Source organism: Rattus norvegicus, chromosome 9 (genome assembly GCF_036323735.1).
Source record: "Rattus norvegicus strain BN/NHsdMcwi chromosome 9, GRCr8, whole genome shotgun sequence".
Taxonomy (NCBI): domain Eukaryota; kingdom Metazoa; phylum Chordata; class Mammalia; order Rodentia; family Muridae; genus Rattus; species Rattus norvegicus.
This window is the reverse complement of record NC_086027.1, coordinates 113,720,961-113,738,161: the sequence shown is the minus strand read 5'-3', so window position 1 is coordinate 113,738,161 and position 17,201 is coordinate 113,720,961. Positions and strand designations below refer to the sequence as shown.

At 45.8% G+C, this 17,201-nt stretch overlaps 1 protein-coding gene across 1 annotated transcript in view; it reads left to right on the top strand.

Annotated features, from left to right (window-relative positions):
- Mtcl1 (microtubule crosslinking factor 1) overlaps positions 1–16,024 on the top strand; it is a 166,276-nt gene extending 150,252 nt beyond the window's left edge. Inside the window, exon 17 of the transcript XR_010054610.1 lies at positions 10,044–16,024. The gene's annotated coding sequence lies outside the window, so the exon portion shown is untranslated. The remainder of the gene's footprint in view (positions 1–10,043) is intronic.
- Positions 16,025–17,201: the final 1,177 nt, after the last annotated feature.

Genomic DNA, 17,201 nt, shown 5'->3' with positions numbered 1-17,201 from the left:
GTGTGTCTGTGTGGGTGCCTGTGTGTGTGTGTGTTTATGTGTGTCTGTGTGGGTGCCTGTGTGTGTGTATGTGTGTCTCTGTGTGTGTGTGTGTGTGTGTCTGTGTGGGTGCCTGTGTGTGTGTGTGTTTATGTGTGTCTGTGTGGGTGCCTGTGTGTGTGTGTGTTTATGTGTGTCTGTGTATGTGTGTCTCTGTGTGTGTGTGTGTATGTGTGTCTCTGTGTGTCTGTGTATGTGTGTCTCTGTGTGTGTGTGTGTGTGGGTGCCTGTGTGTGTGTGTGTGTGTGTGTGGGTGCCTGTGTGTCTGTGTGTCTGTGTGTATTGGTGTGTGTTTTTCTCTGTGTGTCTGTGTATGTGTGTCTCTGTGTGTGTGTGTGTCTGTGTCTGTGTGGGTGCCTGTGTGTGTGGGTGCCTGTGTGTGTGTGTGTGTGTGTCTGTGTGGGTGCCTGTGTGTGTGTGTCTGTGTCTGTGCCTGTGTGTGTGTGTGTGTGTGTGCGCGCGCTCGAGCACACACACCTGTGTGGGAGCCACACTCCCAGACTCCTTCCTACTCTTCTCTCCCTTTTATTTTAAGGCAGGCTGGCCTCAGAGTTGTGGTACTTCCACACTGGCCTCCGGGTGAGCATTTGGAGTTTTAGGGCCATACCACCATGCTCAGCTCACTCTGCACTCTGAAATGTCATTTTCCAAGTGCTCCTCAAAGAAGCTGGGAAAGGGTATCATCATTATTGCTTCATGAAACTGCAACCCAGAAAGCTGATGAATTGCCTGCGGCTGAGTCATAGTGGCAGACTTGGGTCTAATATGTGCTGGGCTCTCGGCTGTTTTTAGCTCTGATACTCTGCCTTTCCGTCTGGCTCCTTAAAGGTGACCTCATCCCGTCTCAGTGCTTAGAGTTCTGGCCACAAAGCACTTAGGAGAGGAGCCAGGCAGGGGATGGTGCCCCACCCTTCTCAGTCGAGGAGTCTGCCTGGCTTTGCTGCCTGACTTTGCCAGAACTGCCTCAGATGATTTTGTGACTTGCAAAATTGACAAGACCCAGTGCATTGGTTTGCTATGGCTACCGGAACCAAGAAGCAAAGACTGGGCAGATTTCTCAGTTCTGCAAGCCAGAAGGCAGGCTTAAGGTTCCCTTCGAAGCTTGCTGATGGCTGCTTTCTCCCATTCTCCTCGTGTGTCACCTGTCCTCCATGATAGTTTTACTGAATTTATGGTTTATACCAGTGACTCTCACTTTAAAATAATTACCTCTTGCAATGCACACAGTCACATTCAGAAACAGTAGAGGCTAAAACCTAATGTATGAATTGGGGGAGCTCAGTTCTACCAACGCCACCTAGAGGGCTGTGTCCATCCTAGAGGGCTACATGACTTCAGATTCCTATTCCTGGCCCTCCGAGTTCATTAACAAACAAAGATTTAATGAACACAGGAGTCATTATCTCTTATTAACATTGTAGCCATTTGCCATATGAATTACCGGGAGCAGTGCCAAGCCTGCCAGGATGACTCCAGGGCAAACTGAGGAGGAAAGTGTGGTTTCAGATTCAACACAAGAGCTCAGGACAAGGACATGATAGTGTAGTGGCTCTAAGCTTCGTGAGAGGGGAGCAGGGGGGCAAACAACCCTGAAAGGAAAAACAAGAGTTACCAGGACCAAGGACTTCTCCCATTGATGCCCAAACAAGGCCATGCTAGAGCCATGAGTCCCTCCATGTGTATTCTTTGGTTGGTGGTTTAGTCCCTGGGAGCTCTGGGGGGGGGGGTGTGGGTCCGGTTGGTTGATGTTGTTATTCTTCCTATGGGTTTGCAAACCTCTTCAGCTCCTTGAGTCCTTGCCCTGATTCCTCCATTGGGGTCCCCGTGCTCAGTCTGTTATTTGGCTGTGTGCATCCACATCTGTATTTGTCATCTCTGGCAGAGCCTCTCAGGTGACAGCTGTACCTGTCAGCAAGCACTTCCTGGCATCAGCAATAGTGACTCGGTTTGGTGGCTGCATATGGGCTGGATCCCCAGGTGGGGCAGTGTCTGGATGGCCTTTCCTTCAGTCTCTGCTCCACTCTTTGTCCCTGAATGTCCTCTAGACAGGAACGAAGTGAGGTGGGAGTAGGTGGGTGGGTGGGTGGGGTTGCACCCTGATAGAGGCAGGGGAGGGGAGGTTGGGGGTTTCCAGAGGGGAAACCAGGAAGGGGGACATCATTTAGAATGTAAATAAATAAATTATCCAATAAAAAGGAAATAATTACAAAACAAAAGAAAACAAAAACAAACAAACAAACAAATAAACACCAACACCAACAAAACGAGTTACTTCAGAATATTGCCGGGCGCTTGTGTGGTAGAGCATTGAGACTGTGAGTGTCAGAGCTAAGCAGAGCCTGGCTTGTGCTACTTGCTCTCCTATGGATATGTTTGCCTCTGTCCCCAAAGGGTCACACTGTGCGAATGGGAGGGCAGCAGGGGATGCATGATAGACCTCTTGGGGGGACTCAGTTGGCCAAGCAAGCCTGGTACCTCCCCCTGCCCCCCAGCCCCAAACTTCTCTTGCATTCTATCTTGTTGTATCATCTTTTTTTTTTTTTTTTTTTTGGTTCTTTTTTTCGGAGCTGGGGACCGAACCCAGGGCCTTGCGCTTCCTAGGTAAGCGCTCTACCACTGAGCTAAATCCCCAGCTCCTCATCTTTTCTTTTTTACTGGGGTCTTACTATGATACCATGGCACAGCCAGAAAACTCAAACCGGAAATGAGCAGATGCCAGCCCTATGTCCTTAGATTTCCGAGACAGGGAGTTAACTAGCACAGCGGTCACCGGCTTTGTGACCCAGGCTTAAACTCTCCAGATCTTTGATTTTATTGGCCACAGATGGGAGCTTTTAGTGTGTCCCTCCAGGGTTAGAGCAGAGAGGCCACTCTACAGGTAACACGTTTATCAACAGCGGTGATGCTTACAGAATGGTACCCTAAGGCTGTTCAAATATTCCATCGGGAGGTTTGTGGATGTTGGAGAGGGAGAGTGGCAGGTATCCTGACGGAATCCTATGCAAACGAGTCCGGTGTGCAGGTGTACCCATCCACGTGTTTGGCTTTCCTGCTAGCTCATTAGGTGGATGGCATGCATGGTAGAATCAGGAAAAAAATAGGATCTCCGAATGAGGAAATGATATTGTGGCTCATTTTTGCCTGGTTTGGCTAACTGCCTAAGGGGAGTGCTATGGGAAATCGCTTCTAAGTCACCCAAGCAATGTGTCAGCCTAGGGAAACTTAAGAAAATGGTAGAAGAGGGTTAATCATTTACTAGGTGTGAGACCAGAGTCTTCCTCCCTGGAGTGCCAAGCCTAGCACTGAACCAGTGTGCACACACTTTGGGTAAGTCAAGGAAAAGGACGATACATGATACATGTCAGTGCTACATTTCTCATTCTCTTGGAATGAGGGGCCACCTAGAGAAGAGAGACAGACTCAAAAGTCCATGCGCAAAGACTCCAAATTTCAAAAGATATCCCAGGAGTTTCACTTAAAAGTTATTCTCTCACTCAAGCCAGACTGGAAAGCAGATTCCAGAACACGAGCTCTCCATGGGCTAATCTTGCTCTCTAGCACCTAAGTAGGAGAGAGAGAGCACCCACATTCAGGACATGGCATACAATTACATCCATAACCTGAACCCCAGAGTCGGCCAGCACAACCAAACTTCAAAAGACAACAGCACTCGAACTGTAGACTTCAGAGTGCCCCAAAGTCAAATCACTGGGCACAGCTTGGAAGAGAGAGAGACCAGGGCTGGTTCCAACCCAGCATGAGAGTAGCTACAGTGCTGCCTGTGGCTTCGAGTGGCATGACACACGTGCCCTCACATCAAATTCTTCGTTTGGGAAGAGTGAAGACCCAAGGTCATGACGCCCATCCCTCCTCATGTGTGAGCAGGAAGACAGCCCTGGAGGCTACACACTTTGCAACCGTTGTGTTACCCAAGTCCAAGCAGGCTGATGCAAGGTTAAAAATTAATATTTTTGCATATTCACATCCCCCTTAAGTGCAGGCCAACCTTTGCATCTGATGCAGGAGACACAAATAAACCTGTCTGCTTTAACACCAATGCTGATTGGCTCACTAAGAGATGTCAATATAATTTTGGGGGTGATTTAGGGACTGTAAAGGACAATCTTGACTGTGTGCAAAGCTATGTGGACTGAACACTCAACCTAAATCCCATAAGAATCTACTGTGCCTTTTAGTTCCTGTGCATTCAAGGGCTTGGAGAGTCAGATCCCGAAGGATAAAAGCAGGTTAAGACCCAAGGCAAAGAACAGTTAAATCCACCTTGGACTGCATGGGCTCCCAAGGGTTTGCAGAAGTAAAATCTGTCAAAGTCAGAACAGAATGGGCACCACTCCAATGCCGTCTGCATGGGCTGAGCTCCTCTGAGTTCTGGGTTGTATGTTTGGAATTGTGTAAGTCATATCCCCCAAAATAGCTAGGAAGAGACAAGACTCATATTAGCCTGCAGTATTGAAGGTTCTGGTACATGACCGATTGATCCCATTCCTGCTGGGCCTGAGGGAGGGTAAACACCTCATGCTAGGAGAATGTGGTAGAGCTCAAACAAGGTGATGAGACTTCTAGGGCTGGGGCACAATTTAGCCCACAGTTACCACCCTGGACGATCTATTCTTGCCATTTCGGAGTGTCTGTAGGCTAGGATCTGGAGGCATGGCTTTGTGGGATTCTGCACTCAGGGACGCACAGCTGCCAGACAGGCTGTGGCATCCTTCCCTCGATTCTGAGTCAGCTCACTAGCTGTTGGCAGAATTTGTCTCCTTGTGACTGTAGGGCTGAAACCCTAAGCTCTCTGAGGCTGATAGCTGTTCCACACCATAGTTCTCCCAGCATAACCATGGTTTTTCTTCATACTCACGGGTGAGCATTTGCTGCTACTGCTCTGAATCTCTCCGACCACCTCTGACCTCTGCAATCTCTTTCCATGGCCTTCCTTCCTGAGGTAATCTCCAGTTTCACTAACTCGAAACGAGCCAGCCCTATACTGCTATGGTTTGGATCTTCACGTTCCCTGAAGTCTCCCATGTTAAGGTTTGGCTCCCAGCCCCAGCCAACCACGTTACTGAAAGGTAGCAGAACCTTCAGATGCTTGGGTCTAGTAGCTGTGAGCTTGCTCAGCGTTGTGCATGTGTGTCTGGAAGTCTAGTTTACCTAACAGCAAAAAATTCTACATAGTGATCAAATCCAGAAACCAAGAGGAATTACATTCAGCCATATCCATGACCACCTCTATGCCTAGCCACTCAGAGGCCTAAAGGGAGGGTCTGTACCTGGAGAAGGAAGGATGGCAGGTGGGGTGGCTTGAATAAGAATGTGCCCCATAGGCTCATGTAGTGGAATGCTTAGTCATCAGGGAATGGAACTCTTTGATAGGATTAGAAGGATTAGAAGGCGTGGCTTCTCTCTCTGTCTCTCTGTCTCTCTGTCTCTCTGTCTCTCTGTCTCTCTGTCTCTGTCTCTCTGTCTTTCTCTCCTTACAGAACAGGATGTAGTTCTCAACTCCTTTTCCAACACCACACCTATCTGCTGCCATGCTGATAATGGACTGAACCTCTGAAACCGTAAGCCAGCCTCAATTAAATGCTTTCTCTATGAGTTGCCTCCATCATGGCGTCTCTTCACAGCAACAGAACACCAGAGCAGCAGAAACGCAAGTCTGGGATTCACAGGTCTTGGGTGAGATGTTCCCTGGAGCTCAGGTGCTGGATATTTAGTCCCAAAGTGACATCTCCATACATTTGGAGGAAGAGCCTCAGCAAGGGCAGGGCATTAGGATTAGATGATGAGGTCATGAGGATAGTGGGTATCATTAGTAGCATTTTTTTTTTTTTTGGAGCTGGGGACTGAACCCAGGGCCTTGTGCTTGTTAGGCAAGCGCTCTACCACTGAGCCAAATCCCCAACCCCTTGTTAGTAGCATTAAAAGCAAAGCAAACTAGTATATGTCTCTGTCCCTCTGGGATTTCCTTCACCTTGTTATAATGCAATAAAAAAGCCCTCCCCAGATGATGGTCCAGTTCTCTTGGATCCTCTGGCCTCCTACCCCGTGAGCTCAACAAACCTTTATGATGAATACTTCTTTTGAACATTTTTATGGCATCAGGAGCAGGCTGATACAGGTCACATATTAAGGAGGAAGAGGAAGAGGAGGAAGAGGAGGAGGAGGAGGAAGAGGAGGAGGAGGATTCAAAGTCACCCACAGGATGGATACAATAGCAGAGAATATCTTTGCTTTGGCTCAGGAAGGCATTCAGCACCTAAGACAGTAGCAAAGAAACAACATAGCCGGGAGAAGAGGGTGCAGGCCAGCCTGAAGAACTTAGCCACCATGCCGAGCGAGGCCTCTGCTTCTGTTAATTCTTAATTCAACTGGGGGTCAAGTCTGCTGCTGAACTGGTGTCTAATTAGTGAGGATTGAGGCAGGCACATCCATGGGGCAGAAGACGACAGGAAAATCCTATTCTAAAAGCAGCAGGGAAAGCAGAGCCCATGGAAAGTTCCGAGACCTTGCTCCCAAGCCTTGACTGTACCAGAGACGAGAGGTTCACCTGAGGAGTTGCCAAAGGCAGAGCATGTAGCCCTGGCTGGCCTGGGACTCACTATGTAGCCGAGGCTCTTCTCAAACTTGCGATTTATGTGTAGATGCATGTCAGCACATCTGCATGAATCGGTACTTTTCTGTTGGCCCGGATTCCAACCACCTTGGTCTCCCGAACCTCTAGGATGTTTTCCCACGGAGGCTGCATCCTTCCGACAGCAAACTGTCAGCCTCAACCTCTTCCCAGGGTTCATTTTCTTTCTTCAGCTTCTGGTCTCTGTCCCAGGGGGAGGCTCTCAGCCTCAGCGTGCCTCTGGCCCGGGAGTCAGTCCGTCTGTATTCATGTCTCAGTGCCCTTCCTGTAAGTCATCTAGGAAGGGGCACAGTCTGCATCCTGTGTGGAGATCGATGGTGCTAATGGTTTCTGGTCCATTAGCGGCAGAAGACGAGTCAGCAGCGAATCACTTATCAGCTCAGCATGGCTGGGGGGGGGGGGGGAGAAAACCCTTGTCTCAGGTCCTCTGACAGACAGCTCCATCCCAAACCACAGTCCTCGTCCTTCCTCTTCCTTAGGATATGCCACCCCCATGAAGCTGTAGTGTAGCTGTACAGACAAGGGTCCTGTCCCTGAAGACTGCAGGCAAGACTGGTTTATTTACACAGAGCACTTTGCTCTGGGGACAACGACTTGAAGGAGACATGTAGGTGGGGTTCTATATCTCATGTGGTGGTCCCCCTGTGCAGCGAAGATGGCTTCTGTCCTTGTTTATGGACCCCACTGAAGTGCCTATGTGCGCTGGGTCATTTTCACTGTGAGCTCTGCCTCCTGGGTGCAGCTTCACTGAGGGGCGTACCCTGGTACCCAGGCAGCCAAGAGTCTACTTATTCCATTGTTTCTGGGTGTAGCCTGTGGTAGAACACTTGCCTAGCTGTGCACGAGACCCTGAATTTGACTCCCAGTGCTGGGGAAGAAGAAAATCTGCCAAACACGTAGGTAAAAACGCATTGCTGTTTTCCCAGAGCCCGTGTTTGAGCAGCAGTAATTGTGCGAATTCCCATCTCTAATGGATGATAAATGAACCAGGATCTCAACTATGGACAGTCCAGAGCCTCCCTACCCACAGGCTACAATTTGGGGGGTGACGGCAGAATAAAAGGGAAAGGGCAGAAATCCAAATATGTCTTAAAACCATAGGTGGGGGACTGGAGAGATGGCTCAGCAGTTAAGTGCACTGGCTGCTCTTCCAGAGGTCCTGAGTTCAAATCACAGCAACCACATGGTGGCTCACAACCTTCTGTAATGGGATCTGATGCCCTCTTCTGGTGTGTCTGAAGACAGAGACAGTATACTTACATACATAAAAAAATAAATAATTTGAAAAAAAAAACCAAAAACCACAGATGGATAAGCCCTGGGTTCCTTATTTTATGTGGTACCAGGTCAGAATCATGTGGGCACATGCTCTGTCCATCAAGTGTAATCATGGGGTTTTGATAGTTGGATTATAGTTCCAGGATTGCAGCCCAGCATGTGACTGGTGTTGAATTAAGCCATGCCCGCTCCCAAGGGATTGCTCTTCTTCCCCTAAACCAAAACGGTGGCTTTCTGCCTAAAGTGACTCCTATGCACCCACTGGTTGCTAAAAGGGAACCACCCTCTTTCTCGTTTGGTCTTCGACAGCCTCGTTTACAGTATTAGTGACCTCTAGAAATCTCTAGAAACTCAGTTCAGTGTGTCAATCTTTGAAATTTTTTTTGTAAATAATGCATTTTCCCCAAAACGATTTTGACTTTGAGCCACAGCGTAATGACAACCCACTACCAATCCGCCACTTCCAGTACTAACCAGTAGAAAACACACGCCTGCCCTGAGCACACTTGTGTTTTACCTGCATGACTGCCTGTGCATCACCCGGGTGCCTAGTGCCTAAAGAGTCCAGAAGAGGGCGCTGTATCTCTTGGAACTGAAGTTACCGACAGTTGTGAGCTATTCCCCACATGGGTGTTGGGAATGGAGCCTCAGACTTCTGAAAGAGCAGCCGGTGATCTTAACCACTAAGCCATCATTCCAGGATCTCAGTTGAGATTTCGATGGTGGTGGCTGAATGTCTGGATTTGTGCGAGGAGGATTGCCATCCAATAACATGAATCACATCTGGTCGTTAAGCACGAGTTGTTTTTATCTAGAGACTCCCTGGAGCAACAGAGGAGGAATCAGCCAGAATCACTGAGTCTCTGAAACTCATTGTTTCGGGTGACCTAGACTTGACTGACCTTCTACTATAACCAGAAATGTGTGTCTTAGTCAATGCTCTATTGCTGTGAAGAGACACCGTTACCAAGGCAGCTATTATAAGAGAAAGCATTTAACTGAGGCTTGCTTGTGGTTTTAGAGGTTTAGTCCATTATCACCACAGCACAAAGCACGTTGGCACACTGGTGCTAGAGGGGTAGCTGAGGGTATCTAGATCTGAAGGCTTTTGAAACTCCAAAGCCCACCCCCAAGTGACACACCTCCTCCAGAAAGGCCTCACCTATTGCCAACATACTTCCTAATCCCTCTCAAGTAGTGCCACTCCCCAGTGATTAAGCAGTCACATATGAGCCCATGGGGGGCAACTCTCGTTAAAACTTACACAGTGTGGCTACCACCCCATCTTTCCTTTTTAAACACAGGATCTATAACATGAGCAAGTTCAGGAATGCATCCATCTTTCCTTTGTGAACTTACGACCTTGAATTGAACAGGCTCAGGAATATGCATCCTCACGTGAGCCCAGTGCTCTTCTTCCCGTGGGTCACGAGTTTTTCTCTTTTCTTTTAGCATCCTTTGCTCCTTTTGGCTCCTCTCTTGTTATTTGCTGTGGTGGTTTGAGTGAGAGTACCCTCCGTAGGCTCACACACCCGAATATTGGGTGCCCAGTTAGTGGAACTGTGTGGGAAGGATTAGGAGGCGTGGCCTTATTGAAAGACAAGACTTGTGCCATTCCCCGTGTGGTTTCTCTGCTTCCTTTGTGCATATGGGATATGAGCAACTCCTGCTTCAGTGACATGCCCACTTGCCTGCCGGCTGCCACACCCCTCCCCCACCCCCTGCTGTGATGATGATGGGCTGTTATCCCTGCTCCCCAAATCCTTTCTATAAGTTGCCTTGGCCATGGTGTTTTCCCACAGCTATGGAAAAACAGCTAAGACCTCACATGCGGAGACACACTTGCAACCCCAACACTTGGGAGGTAAAATGCAGGAGGATCAGAAGCTCAAGGTCATCCTTGGATAACTGGTCTGTAAGAGACTGTCTCAAGAACAAACAAAAAATTCAGAGAGTTTTATACTTCCTTTCTTAATTTGTAGTGTGTTTTATTCATTTTTTTTATTTCTTACATGTATGACTATTTTACCTGCATGTATGTGTGCCTGCGGACCATCTGCATACCTGATGTCTGAAGAGGCCTGGAGAAGCATCCCTGGAACTGGAGTTACAGACAGTTGTAAGCTGCCACATGGTGCCAGGGACTGAAACCTGATCCTCTGCAAGAGCCACTCTCATCTGCTGAACCACACCTCCGCCCTTCATTTATTTCGGAAGCTATCACAATGGGCGGGTTTTTTGCTCCTATCGTTCCACAGAGAAGCCCTTCCTTGCACGGAATTCTACTTTACACAGATATTTCAGTCACCCAAAGATTCTAGGCTTTGCTGGTTAATTCCCAACTGTCTCACATCTCATCACCTAGACAGAACCCTCACAATGCCTGCCTATGTTTGCTCTGCCCCAATAGAGCTAAACGGGTTAAATGTATCCTTTTCCAAGGGCTTATTATTTTAGAAAATGCTTCTTTAAAACTTCTGCTTTTTAGCTCAAATGCAATGAACAGGAAAGCAAAGTGTGGCTCACCCTGCTTTCCTGAAATCTATGTTAAATAATTTTGTTTGAAGAAAAACAAAGAAGAATGCCTCCCCAGCCCCTTTCCTTGGGAAGAATTCTCCTCCCTGGGCTATTTCTTCTGCAAGCCCTTTCAGCAACATGATTTTCGGTTGCAACATATGTGAATCTCAAGTTTTTTTCCTTCTTGGGGAAAACTAGAAAAAGCACAAAATCGAGTTCAGAAATAGAAGACAGGCGTTATAAAAGAAGATCGGTGGGGCTGGCCTGGAGGCCCACACACTGGGGAGACAGAGGCAGCCAATCAGACGTTCAAGGTCGTCCTCTGCCACAGGGTGAGTGCCAAGCTTTGAGAGGAGTGGAAGGAGCAGAGGGAAAAGTGTGTGTAGCGTGGGCAGCACCATGCTGGCTGAGGAGTCACGGCACCCAGTAGGGTGTGTCTGACAGCAGCTACATCAACAAGATCAGAGAGGAATCAAAAATGACTCCTTTTTTAATGGAAAAAAATTAAGTAAACAAGCATACAGAATAAAAATATAACGATACAGGTCCTGTAGCCATAGGTAGTGCAGAGCGTCTGCTGTACTTTGCTGCTGGAAGTTGTAGGTGGTGAGTACAACACCCCCTCTTCTCCACCTCACTCTTTTTTTTTAAAGATGTATTTATTTATTTATTTATTTATTATTTATTTATTTATTATAAGTAACTATCTCTTCAGACACACCAGAAGAGGGCATCAGTCCTATTACAGATGGCTGTGGGCCACCATGCTGTTGCTGGGATTTGAACTCAGGACCTCTGGAAGAGCAGTTAGTGCTCTTAACCACTGAGCCATCTCTCCAGCCCTCTGTCTTACTCTTGGACCTCTGGTTTTGAATTTATAGGACAGGAATGTGTTCGTCTTCTGTTTTCTCCATATTTCCCAAGTCATTCTACTGCGGCAAAATGAATATTGGAATATATAATATTCATCATTATAATTTAATGTATAGTCAATATTTTCATCTGTAAATATATTAATTTATTAGGTAGGTGTTTTTGTATCAGTAAAAAAATTTAACTACCTAAGACCTTTCTAGAGTAGAGAGAAATAAGAACTTCATGTGTTTGTGGGGCCTCCTCACATGATGGGGGTTCATTTATACTCAACTCTGCCAGCTCTCTTCTTCCACCACAGGCTGTTTCATAAATGCCCATCTGATTCCCTAATTGATCATGAGCTTTGTGACGCTGAGAAATGACCCATCTCACTTACCCTCTGTCTCCAGCTCATGGAGCCTGAATACTACTAGGTGCTCATTGTAAATGAATTGAAATATCTTTTCATACAAAGAAGAACAAGAATCATAAGTAAGCCACTGTAATTTCCAGCTGAGGAACAATGTCTACAGCGTTGGAAACCCTTAATTCTCTTGGTGGGAGTAAAAGCTAATGGAGCCACTACAGATATCAGTTAAGAGGTTCATCAAAAAGCTAAAAATACAACTAGCATCTGACCAAGCTGTACCCCTGGTAGATATTTACTGCGATGCATGTAAGTCAGCATCTAACAGACACCTGCACAGCTGTGTTTACTGCAGCTGGATGCGCAGTAGCCAAGCTTAGGGATCAGCCTGGGTACCCATCAAAGGTGACGGGTAAAGAAAATGTGTTATGTGCACAGTGGTGTTTTGTTCAGCCACCAAGGAGGAATGGAACTGTCATTTTTCAGGTAAATGGATGGAATACAAGGTCATCAGATTAAAAGACATTGGTTAAGCCTATGAGAGCCACTGCACTGTGCAATGTAGCACTGTGCAATTAGCACTGTGCAGTGTAGCATGGGCAGTGTAGCATGGGCAGTGTAGCACTGTGTAATTAGCACTGTGCAGTGTAGCACTGTGCAGTGTAGCACTGTGCAGTGTAGCACTGTGTAATAAGCACTGTGCAGTGTAGCACTGTGCAATTAGCATTGTGCAATGTAGCACTGTGCAATGAAACATTAAAAAAAGACGAAGTCTGGGGAGGGGGCAGAATTTGAGAGGAAGGGGACCATTGTGAGGAGCATGAGAGATGACGATGGGGTGACAGGAATAAGAACAAATTAATGATATATGCCTGCAAAGATTGATAGAGAAACCCATCATTTGGTGTGATAATAAAAAATGCTACCCAAGAGCAGATCTGTGCACAAGGAAACCCATGACCTTTAAATCTTAATGAACACATAAAGAAATGATAAACGGTTGGCGGACATGCAACTACCCTGGTCAGACATTATACACTGTTCATGCATTGAAGAGTCATAGTGTACTCCTCAGACATGTCTAACTATCATGTGCCATTTAAAATATTAGCAGGACAAGTATGGTTTTCCTGTTGTACACTAATCAAAGGTAAGAATACTCACAATTTCAGCAGAAGCTAGAAGAAAGGATTGTGAATTCATTTTATCACAGCAAAATGATAAATGTTTGAGGAGATTGGAATGTCGAGCCCAATTTGACCATTTGCAGAATGTATACATGCGTTAAACTTTCCAATTACCCTGTAAACATGTACAACTTTAGGTGTCAACTTAAAATATAAAAACATTAGGCCTTAAGGGATATAGAGGTCAAGACGAAAAGACAAGACTAGGCATCATCTTGACACCTTTTGAGAAAATAAGGGCTAAGAGTAACTTCTAAACGTCACCCAGTTAGAGTCTCTGGTATCAAAATACATGCGTCCTCAAAGTAAGCACTCAGTGCTCCATTTTAGCCTACAAGACCGTTAAGTGTGAACCTCTTCATTGCGTATTGGAGCTGCCCAGTATGAACAAGAACAAGACTCCTCCTGTTACTCCTAAGGTCCAGACTCTGCCAATGCAAGATCTGGGTAACCCTGACTGAGATCAAGATGGACAGGAGGTAGTCACGGAGGAAGGCATGCGTCCAACCACGCAGCGAGTGACTATGGGAAGGTCAAATACCTAAAACATAGGAGACCACTGAGGCTACTACTGGCTGTGCAGTTTCCAACGCAGCAAACCTTTTCACTTGATTCTAAATATGTGGAAGACATGGCACATTGAGTACACATTTGTTAGCTCCCTCTAGCACTGCTCTGTAAGGTCCAGGTGCTTCTCAACTTATAATGGACCAGGCTCCAGCCCATCCCAACATAGGCTGGAAATACCACATGCTGAATGGTCTCACGCATAGACACTGTAGTGTTTCGGTCCCTCTCAACGGTATGGCCTTTTAGGGGTGACAGATGTAGTCCAGTATCTAAGAGAGAGTCACACTAGCCCAGGAAAAGACCAAAATTCAAAACTTGGAGTATGGTTTAGACAGGTCTTTGTTTTTAATCACCATATTTGCATATATGTATATATGGGGTGAATATGCATATATGTATATATACATATGTGTGTGTGTGTGTGTGTGTGTGTGTGAAGCCAGCTAGCTCTCAGATGCTCAAAGTACTGTACATTTGTGTGACAGACATGTTTGTGTCTCACCTCTAATTGACAACTGACTTTGAGCTGAGTTCTGTAAGAGTTCTAAACATTATAAATATTAAGTAAGAGGCCACTGCTAATTGGGAATACAGATCATCAAAGTACCATGTGATGGCCACATGCAAACAGATCAGCCGGAATCACTAGGACGTTTAGAAGCAAACCGTGTCACGTTTAGTCACATTTAGGAGTTAGAATGCAGTGAGTCTGATGGTCCAATCAGTAGGAAAAAATGACATAGGGACAGCTCCCCAGATGAAAACCCCTAAGGATGAACTTTACCGTATTTGAATCACAGTAAATCCCAGATGGGCTGGAAATATACATTTGAAAAGGAACAGAAGCATCCAGGAGTTAAGGGGCATGTGGGGAATGGTAGGTAAGGGAAGAATTTACATGTATGAGATTAAATCTCATGTCTATATCCTGGTAATAAAGAACGTTTTGCTGCTGGCTCACAAGGGTCTGCAGTTCTAGTTTCAGGGGATTCGAAACCCTCTATTGACCTCTTCAGACACCAGGCATGCACATGTTGCATGTACATGCATGCAGGCAAAATACTCACATACATATGAAAACAAATATTTTAAAAAAGAACATTGCTGACTTTTGCCAGTTTGGGGAAGGTATCCTGGACTCCCTCAGCCTTTCTGGGTATCAAGAATGTCTCTGTCACTCCATGATTATTGATAGGTCATGCTGGTGGGGTGACTCACGGTGGGGCCTCTATGCACTTTACACTAAGGGATGACTCCCAGTAGGAAAAGGCTTCACAGAAACACCAACCATGTGATGAAGGAACCAGAGCTTTGCGTCAGGAGACACCAGGTCCAACCTCAGGCTAGGGAAGGGAAGCTAAGATTTGATTCAGCAAACTCTGGACATTTGCTCCGGTGGCCATCCATGATTGGCAGAACTGTGCATAGTATTCCACACTGATATCCCAGGATGCATCCTGATTCCACTGAGAGAAAGCCCTGGAAGCTTTGCATTTAGGGTCTCTCCTGTCCTCAGCCTTCTCTTGGTTGGCTGTGATTCATATCTTTTTTTCTGTAATAAAGCCAAAATTCCAAAATGACACCACTGTTCCCCGAGTTCTGTTCACCATGCTAGTGAGTGGGCTGTGGGAACCCTTGTACCCCAATCCAGTGGTTAGAGGTAAGGGTGGCCCTCATACCTTGAAATTGAAGGCTGGTGTCTGCAGCATAGACATCCTGTGGATGGTGGAGCCCTCACTGTGAAGTCTATGCAAACTCTGGTAGATAACACTGTCAATGGGGAAGGGACAGAGACAAAGCTCCAATCTGTCACCCCCAGCAGCCCGAGGGGTTCCCTCACTCTGTTAGTTAGGGACCTCAACTCAAGACAAACCTGGATTGATGGTTTCCACACAGAGAAGAGTTTCATTACATAGCCAGAGTAGAGCAGAGTTGGAGAGTTTATTGAATGTCTTTAATATGGACTTAACAAATGTGGGTTAGGAAGAAGAAAATGTGCCCCTCTAAAAGGCCGACCTAAGGTCATGGGATGGGCTTTGCTGATGTTCGAGGGGTAATCAATGTAACCGGGAAAATGCTGTCACTGTTCCATGCTGTGCAAAATGCTTTCCCATGAGGCTCATTCGCTCCTCGAAGTGACGTTTGGATGTGCAAATCTTGGCTCATATCCTATAGAAGAAAACCGTGAAGTAGTGTAGAGGGAAAACAGCATCAGCCATGGGACCTTGTGCTATTCAAAGTCTGCATGTATGGCATTTGCATATAGAAATATTGGCAATCTAAAGAAATTTGACGTCTTTAAAGTGACCAGTGGGTCTTCTCTGTGCCAAGAGGATGTGACACAGGGATAAAATATGGAGTTAAGTAGCACAAACAAAAAGACCCCCCCCCAAACATACATACACACATACATTATGCAGGATACCTGTTGACTGGGTGGTTATTGGTGAGAACTCCAGTACATGAGGCGTTTTTATATAGCTCATCTCTTCCTATCATAAGGAAACTTTATTTGAACAATACGTCATTTTTTTTAAAAATAAAAAGCCTATGTTAGCTTCTGATTTTGAATAGTTCAATAAGTTTTTGAGTGGATCTGGGGGAGAGGAGAGGTCACAGAGTAACTAGGAGGAGAGGAGGGAGGGGGAAATGGAATGTAATATATGAGAGAAGAAATAAACAAACATATAAAGATCATCCTCCATGATCAAGTAGGTTTCATCCTTGAGATACAAGGATGTTCCAATATACCTAAATCGAAAAATATAATCTACCACATAAAGAGACTGAAAGACAAAAGCCACATGACCATGTCACTAGATGCAGAAAAGGCCTTTGACAAAAATCAAACATCCCTTCATGATAAAAGTCCTGGAGAGATTAGGGATAGAAGCAACATACCTCAACATATTAAAGTCGATTTACAGCAAGCCCACAGCCAACATCAACCTAAATGGAGAGAAACTCAAAACATTTGCATTAATTTCAGGAAGAAGACAGGGACATCCTCTTTCTTTGTACCTGTCCAATATAGTACTTCAAGTCTTAGCTACAGCAGTGAGACAACTGAAGGAGATCAGAGTTACAAACAGGGAAGGAAGAAGTCAATGCAGATGATATGACTTTATATATAAAAGACCCTACAAACTCCACCAGGAAACTTTCACAGCTGAAAAAATTACTTTCAGCAAAGAAGCAGGATATGAAATTAACCCAGAAAAAAAATCAGTGGCCCCCCTATTTACACAAGGTAATTGGACTGAGAAAGAAACCAGGGAAGCAGTAACTTTCACAATAACCTCAAAAACATAAAATATCTTAGGTTGTCTCTATCCAGGTAAGTAAAAGACATATATAATAAAAAATGAAGAAATCGAAGAAACAAATTTGAAGAAGAAAATGGTAAGATCTCCCATGCTCATGGATCAGTAGGATTAACAGAGTGAAAATGGCCACTCTACCTACCCAAAGCGATCTACAGATTCAACGCAATCCCCATCAAAATTCCAACGCAATTCTTCGCAGATATTGAAAGGGCAATTATTAGCTTCATATGGGGACACACACACACACACACACACACACACACTCACACACACACTCACACACACATGTATAGCTAACATAACCCTGAATAATTAAAGAACTCCTGGAGGTACCATCATCCCTCATCTCAAGTTTTACCACAGAGCGGCTGTAATAAAAACAGCAATGGCATTGGATAAAAACGGGAAAGTTG